General features: G+C 34.1%; 1 pseudogene; it reads left to right on the top strand.

Annotated features, from left to right (window-relative positions):
* LOC141499184 (spermidine synthase pseudogene) overlaps positions 1-7,036 on the top strand; it is an 85,493-nt pseudogene extending 78,457 nt beyond the window's left edge.
* Positions 7,037-8,247: the final 1,211 nt, after the last annotated feature.

Below are 8,247 nucleotides of genomic sequence, written 5' to 3' on the forward strand. Positions count from 1 at the left end.
TCCTTCTATACTCCCTTTCATGAAATCCATGGTGCTGGGCTAAAACGATGAATCAGGCAGATGAGATGTCAGTAGGACAAAGAACTAAAAGAAACAAAAAGGGACAGTAATCAACTCTCCACTTTGACAAATCAGAAAAGACCCTAGCAACTAGAAAGGATGAGGAAAAGCTGTTGCCAGATATAATGACTCAAGTAGTCTCAGTCTGTTATCATCAAAAGAGTCATACAATTTTACCATTAGCATAAGATAGATTAAAATAACAGGGGAGAGGAGTAGTACTAATATGACCCTATCTGATTAGAGTTTTCTTAAGGACCTTGGCTTGTGGCCTCAAATGATAACAGATCCAAGTCCTCCAAAATTATTCTATCTGGGAATCTGATGTTTGAAAAACTACAGAAACTATCCAATTTGAATGATCTGCTTTTAAAATGTCTGCATTTAAGTTGAGCCATTCAAATAACCAACACACACTGACAAAACAACATCAACATTGAATGCATCCTACAACTTATTGGGGATAGGAACCCAAATTTGTCAGAAATGTAGAATTTCACAATGAAAAGAACAAATCTTCTTTCATGAATCATGAGATTATATATGTGGTATGAGTTAATAGGAGAATGGAGAAATTGTATTAGACCTTTATAAAATGACTCTTGGAACAAGAAATGCATACACAGACACTCAGGACACACACACATATGTCCTCCATAATTTTCCCAGTTCCTCAAAGAAGCTGTCTAATCTAAATAAGATATTCATCCTCAGATCTTATGAGATCCTATGCAGTTTTAATATCTGTCCTGCCCTGAAGCTGTGTCCAAACAATAAACTATACAAAGAAATAACAGTGTAAGGGGAAAAATAAGATATACAATGACATCAAAACATGTAACCAAAATAATTGAAAAAAAATTGGTGATTACGCAATTCAGTGGAAAAAAACAATTTTATCTTCCCTGCCCCACATTCAGTACAATATGAATAAAGCATCTACCTTTGAAATTTTTAGTGATTTGATGAGATATTATTAAATTACTTGACCATAATATTTGATGGTTGTCTAAAGGACCTTATGAGCCTTGTGGATCATAAGATAACAATTCTGACTATTTTTTTAAATTAATTATTCATTGACTTTGTAAAATATATCTGGAAGCTGGAGAGGCAAGAAGAAAAGAAATGAAAGGATCTGAAGGAAGAAAAAATATACTGTGCATTTAAGTTTATAAACCATTTTATTTGAGGTATAAAATCTGTTTAACAATCCTGTAAAGTAGATATTATTGGAATTATTAGTCCCATTTGTTGAATGGGGAAACTGAGGCCCAAAATGATTAAGTAAAATTCAGCATCACACAGCAATTATCAGTTGTGGTATTTGAATATCTTTTCTATCCCAGCAGAAATAAGGAAATTAGACCATAAAATGATAAGAAGTGAGGCATGTTTTTTTTGGGAAACATGGCAGTGTGGATGAATATTTAAAATATCTTTTTTAATTCAACTAGAAATATTTAAAAAATAGATGAAAACACCTTTCCAGAGTTGTTCTTTTTGGAAAGTAGGTAAAGAAGAAAGTCAAGGCTAGAAGTCAAACTTAATTTATGTTTAGAAAAGGCCAATACTTTTCCTTATACCATAAGTGATTAGTGCTATGAACTGCATAAGGGACAGTGTGCTCTTCCATTCAATAATTAAGATATTGAACATAGGAAGACTGTCCTTTGACCTCTTAAGAGGATCATTCATGAAAAGAATGAGCAGCGCCACTAATTAATTATTTAAACCTGACCAATTCACTTAATTTCTCAGAGCCTTTGTATCCTCATCTGTAAAATGGAGATAATAAAAGCAGTGTTGTTATTGACTCAAATGAGATAATGGATGTAAAATACCTTGCCAGACTTAAAGAATTACATGAATGTGAACCTGATCCAATGATTGCCCATTCTATTTCTTAAGCAATGATTTGTTTTTTATTATTGTTTTGAGGTATTGTTTGCTATATGGTCCTACTTGACCGCCTTTCTTACCACTTTTCCCCCATTTCCCTTAAGATCCTTGATCTTTGGTACTTTTAGATGCATTTCATTATTACTTTTTCTGACTATATAAGGTAATCCTTTGCTCACTTCATTAATAGTTGTGACATTGAATAAATAAATTAATTTAGTTAATATTGTCATTTTCATTGTCTTAGCTTTGCTTTCCAGTAACACATATTTCTCTATTTAGATCTGTCTTTATTTTTATAAAGACTATTGTATATTATATGACTGCATTTACTATGAATGTCTCGGTAAGGAGACTCTTACTAGTTTATATTCTTTGTAGTTATTTTATGTGATATTTTTTTCTATATGATCCTGTTGGATTTTTTTTGATAATACATAGAAAAATTTGGTGATTTATATGAATTAATTTTATGTCCTGAAATGTTGCTGGTTATTGTTTTAATTGATTTTAGTTGTCTCTAGAGTTCTCTAAGTAAGTTACAATATAACGTAGAGTAATAAATTTGTTTCCTCTTTGCTTATGCTTAACCCCTCATTTTCTTTTTTTCTTGTTTTACTACTTCATCTAATATTTCTAGCACTATATCAAATAGTAGCAGTGATGATGGATATTCTTGCTTTACCTCCAATCTTATGGGAAAGATTTCTGATTTATTATCATTCATTCCAATTAATGCTGACTTTTGGTTTAGCTAGAAACTACTTTTCATATTAAGGAATGTTATATTTATTTCTGTTTTCTAATTGAAGTGTTGATATATTTTATCAAAAGCCATTTCTGAATCTTTTTGATATAATAATACAAGTTTTATTCTTAGTATGGAAAAACTATGGAGAAGAAAATATCAATGCTGTATTCTGCATTTTAGCCATAGGTCCACCAGGAAAAAAACACACAACAAAACTCATCTAATTTAACATTATTCAAATCCAAACTATTTCTATCAAAGAAAGAAAAATAACCAGACTAACATAATCCACCTATGCCTTCAGGCATCTCTTTACTCCAAGACATTTGTAAAAGTCTTGAACAGAAAAAAATATCATATTATATCAAGATATTTTTGGTTAATATTCTAGAATAGTCTCTATGGAATGGAAACTCCTTCCTTCAATAGGAATTAAATTAGGTTTCCTCCTTGTGATCAATATAGAAAATCCATCCTAAGTAGAGAAAGGTGGATCATAGTACAATTGCTCCAAAGTGTGGGGAAGGCAAGAATCTTAACAACATATGGAGTACTCATTTTGAAATTTCAGTTTATATCCTTAATCATTTTCTTAAGAAAGGTATTTATCTTGGACCTTTAACTCATCTAAGGGGATGAGAATGGTAGTGGGAGTAAGCCCTGGACAGGGCGTTTTAAATCAGAGAAATTTTATTTCTTAATATTTTTCAGATTCATTGAAAATGAGTTTTTAAAATATGCTTCCAAAATTATATTGAATATTTTTCTATTATCGAACCAGCATTAAATTTCTGGCATGCCAAATCTGATAAGGACATATAATATTTGCGATATATTTTGCTGTAGCCTCTTTGTTTTATTGAATATTTTTGCATATTGAGTCTTAGCCAGAAATAGAGATTTGATGATATTATATGGACTCTGTAATGTCGTATGATTCTAGGCAGCCTCCCAATTTCTTCCTGGAATATAGCATGTTGACTGTTGTGCAAGAACTGATTAGAATATCTGCCACAAAGATCTGTGAGATAGTTGGCTTGATGTAGTTATTACAATGTTACCTAGTTTTATTGGTTCATCAAAAACTTCATGGTGCATGAAAGTGATACAACAAGAAGAGTCCGAAGTTGTGCATCTACTTTTTGCAAATAATTTGAAATTGAACTTCATCCAGAATGGAAATTTAAAGGAACTGGAAATTTTTCAATGACTAATCAGGGGTCAGAAACCAAATGTCTGACAATTCTTTGAGACTTTGATTCCTACCCAATGGCTTGATGGAAACACCCTATTTTTTATTTTTTGATCAGGTGTGCAAGAACATGGGTACAGTAAATTGAATGGAATGGCAGGAACAAATGTCCAGGACCACCTTGTTGATAAAATAGAGATTATCAAGCACTGCTCCACAAGATAACAGTAGATACAGTCATAGTCCCATCAAGCATTTTCAATTATTCAGAAATTGTTTGTCTGGCCAGTCTCCAGGTGACCTGTGGACTTAAGGGCAAAATGACTTCCAAATTCAGATCTATCTGCTCTTGAGTCATCATTGGACTTAGCCATCTGGTTTTAGTTAGATCCTGCAAATTATGCTCAGTATCTCTGATGTACTAGAGCATTTAAATAGGGAATTTCTTTCTTTCTTTCTCCTCAGTATATAAATACTACAACATTTATATCTACAGACATTAGTACATTATACCAGAATTATTTCTCTCCTGTACTTGTCTCTTTTGATTCATCTGTGATGTTTTAAAATATAAGCCAGAGATATTGTTTCAAAAAATAAAACTACAAATGTTTTACATCAATATTCATCAAGAATATTGGTCTAATTTTCTCTTTCTCTGTTCTGATTCTCTCTCCCCTTTGTTATCAAGGACATTTTTGCATTGAAGAAGAAATTTGGAATGATTTCTTATTTTACAATTTTTAATTCTTCATGTAATAGTGGAATTAACTCTTCTGTAAAAGTTGGATAAAATCCATTTACAAATCCATTTGTTCCAAGCTATTCCCCCCCCCTCAATTTGGAACTAATTTTTGTGTGTTCAGTTTATTTTTTTTGAGATTGTATTAGTTAAATCCTACATTTCTTTTTTTCTGCTAACCTGAGCACTTAATATTTTTATTATGTACTTAATAATAAAATGAATATTTAATATTCATCCCTGTCATTTAAACTTTCATTTTAATTGACATATAATTGTGCAAGAAAGGTTCTAATAATTTCTTTAATTTTTATCTTTATTTATTGAGTATTATTCCCTTATTTTTTTATATTGACAATTTGGATTTCTATTTCAATTTAAAAAATCAAATATGTTATTAACTATTCTAAGCTTTTAAACAACTCCAAGTTTTATCAATTTTTTTTGCTTTCAATTTTGCTCATCTCTTCTTGAGTTTTAGATTTCTTATTTTTTAGTGTTAATAAGGTTTTAAGATTTGTTGGTTTCTTTTTTTTAGTTAATGCTCAATTAATTTACATTTTCTACTTTCTACTTTATATATATACATATATATATATATATATATATGTTTCTATTTGACTCTGGTCTTTTCATCAAAAATTTTTGGAATTCTTCTATTTCATGAATGGTTTATTTTTTCCATTTGTTTTTGCTGGATAAGTTATTTTTATTTGTAAGCCAATATCATATTGTAATATTATATTCTGAGTTTTGATACCTGTTAAATCTTGTGTGATCTCTATTGTAACTTGTGGTATTTTTATTCTTTCTTTATGTATTTATTTGACCCCAAAGGCTCTTGGTTTGGGCTATTATGATCCTGAAATTTTTGTTTTGGAGTTTCTTCCAGCAGATGATTAATGATTTTTTTTTCTATTTTAACTCTTCTCTCTGGTTCTAATAAATTGACTCAGTTTTCTTTCATGATTTCTTTAAATGTGATGTCCAGATTTGCTTTTTCTATAGTCCTGGATTTCAGGTCTTGTCATAATTTTTAAATTATCTCTCCTTCAACATTAAAAACTTAGGTATCTCTCTCCCAAGACGAACTGTATAAACACAATTACAAAGCACTTTCCAGCAAATAAAGTCAGATCTAAACAATTGGGAAAATGTCGATTCAATTACTCATGGTTAGGTTGAGTTAATAAAATAAAAATGACAATTCTACGCAAATTAAATTACTTACTCCTTGTTATACCAACCAAACTACCAAGTAACTATTTTACCAAATTAGACAAAAGTCGTAAGAAAATTCATCTGGAGCAACAAAAGGTCAATAATATCAAAGGGAAATGATGAAAAACTGTAAAGGAAGGTAGCCTTGTTATACCAGATCCAAAACTATACTATAAAGTAACAGTCATCAAAACTGCCTGGTATTGGTTAAGAAATAGAACAATAGGGCTGGGGCTGGCAGGAGGGCAGTGGGTGGGCACTGCTGGTCATGTTTTGCTGCGGCTGTTGCTGTGGCCTACACGTCCCCCCCACCCCCCACCCCGGCCCAGCCATGGAGCCCGGGTTGGTTCTTGGAGACGTGCAGCCCATGTCCTGTCCAGGCCATGTCCCTGCAGGTGGATGAGCTGCTCCACCACCAGTGCTCCCGCCACCAGGAGATCCTGGTCTTCTGGCAGTAAGACCTATGGCAATGTCCTGGTCCTGGATGGGGTCATCCATTGTACAGAGAGGGATGAATTCTCATACCAGGAGATGATTGACAACTTGGCCCTCTGCAGCCATCCCAGCCTATGAAAGATGCTAATCATTGGTGGTGGGGACAAGGGAGTCCTTCAGGAAGTGGTGAAGCATCCCTCCATGGAGTCTGTAGTCCAGTTTGAGATTGATGAGGATGTGATCTAGGTCTCTAAGAAGTATTTGCCCAGCATGGTCGTGGGCTACTCCAGCCCGAAGCTGACTTTGCACATTAAAGATGGATTTGAATTCATGCAGCAGAAACAAGACTCCTTTGATGTCATCATCACGGACTCCTCAGACCCTATGGGTCCTGCCAAGAGTTTGTTCAAAGAGTCTTATTACCAACTGATGAAGACAACGCTGAAGGATGATGGGATTCTCTGCTGTTAGGGTGAGTGCCAATGGTTGCATCAGGCCCTCATCAAGGAGAGGTGACACTTCTGCAAGTCTCTGTTCCCTGTTGTGGAATATGCCTACTGTACCATTCCCACCCACCCCATTGGCCAGATTGGCTTCATGCTCTGCAGCAAGACCCCGAGCACTAACTTCCCAGGAGCCAGTGCAACAGCAGATCCAGAAACAAGAAGAGAAATGTCCACTACTTGGCCTTGTGCTGCCTGGGTTTGCCTGCAAGGCCCTGAGTGATGTGTGAGGAGACTAGTATGTCTACCTCGGCCTCTCCCAGGGACTTCAAAACACAAGTATCCATTCCAGAATTCCCCTCTTATTGCTCTGAGAGCATTGACTGACACTTGACACCCCTTCCTGACTGAGGACCTGCCCCCTTGCCAGCCAACCCCACCTGTTGACCAAGTGTTACTTAACTGGGACATGATTGAGGAGCTCCCTGTGCCATGGTCTGCTGGTCAGGTAAGGAGCAGTACAAGATGTCTATCTGTCTGTCTCTATCTCTGTCCAGTCTGGTCAATCAGTGTCTATTAATATTGATCATTTGTGTACAGAACAATCCTTCGCAACTCTAACAAGGCCCCTCACAAAACAGTGTATTTATAACTGAAAAAAAAAAGAAATAGAGTAATGGATCAGTGGACTAAGATAGGTTCAAAAGAAACAATAGCAAATGACTATAGTAATCTACTTAGTTTCTTGAATAAGAATTCACTATTTGACAAAAACTGTTGAGGAAACTGGAAAATAGTATGGTTAGACCCACATCTCCCACTATACCAAAATGAGGTCAAAATGGGTACAAGGTTTAGGCATAAAGGTTGAAACCAGAATCCAGTGAACAGATCAAGAAATAATCTATCTGTCATATTATAGAAAGGGGAGAAACTTTTGATCAAATAAGAAATATAGAACATTATAAATTGCAAAATGGGTGATTTTTGACTATATTAAAATAAAAAGGTTTTGTACTACTAAAACCAATGCTGCCAAGATTAGAAGGAAAACAGAAATCTGGGAAACAATTTTCACTGTTAGGGGTTTTGATAAAAGTCTTATTTCTAAAATATGTAGATAATTGTATCAAATGCATAAGGTTACAAGTCATTCCCCAACTGATAAATGTTCAAAGGATATAATCGGGCAGTTTCCAAACAAAGAAATTAAAGCTAGATATAATCATATGAAAAAATGCTCCAATCATTACTGATTAGACAGATGCAAATTAAGTTAATGATGAGGTACCACCTTAATGATGAGCCACATACCTATCAGAGTGGCTAAGATGACAAAAATGGAAAACTATCAATGTTGGAGAGATTGTGGGAGGATTGAGACATTAACGCACTGTTGTTAGAGTCATGGACTGATCCGACCTTTCTGGAGAAAAATATGGAACTATGCTCAAAAAGTGCAGTAAAACTGATTTTAACCTTTGACCCAGCAATACCAACA

Source organism: Macrotis lagotis, chromosome X (assembly GCF_037893015.1).
Source record: "Macrotis lagotis isolate mMagLag1 chromosome X, bilby.v1.9.chrom.fasta, whole genome shotgun sequence".
NCBI lineage: Eukaryota > Metazoa > Chordata > Mammalia > Peramelemorphia > Peramelidae > Macrotis > Macrotis lagotis.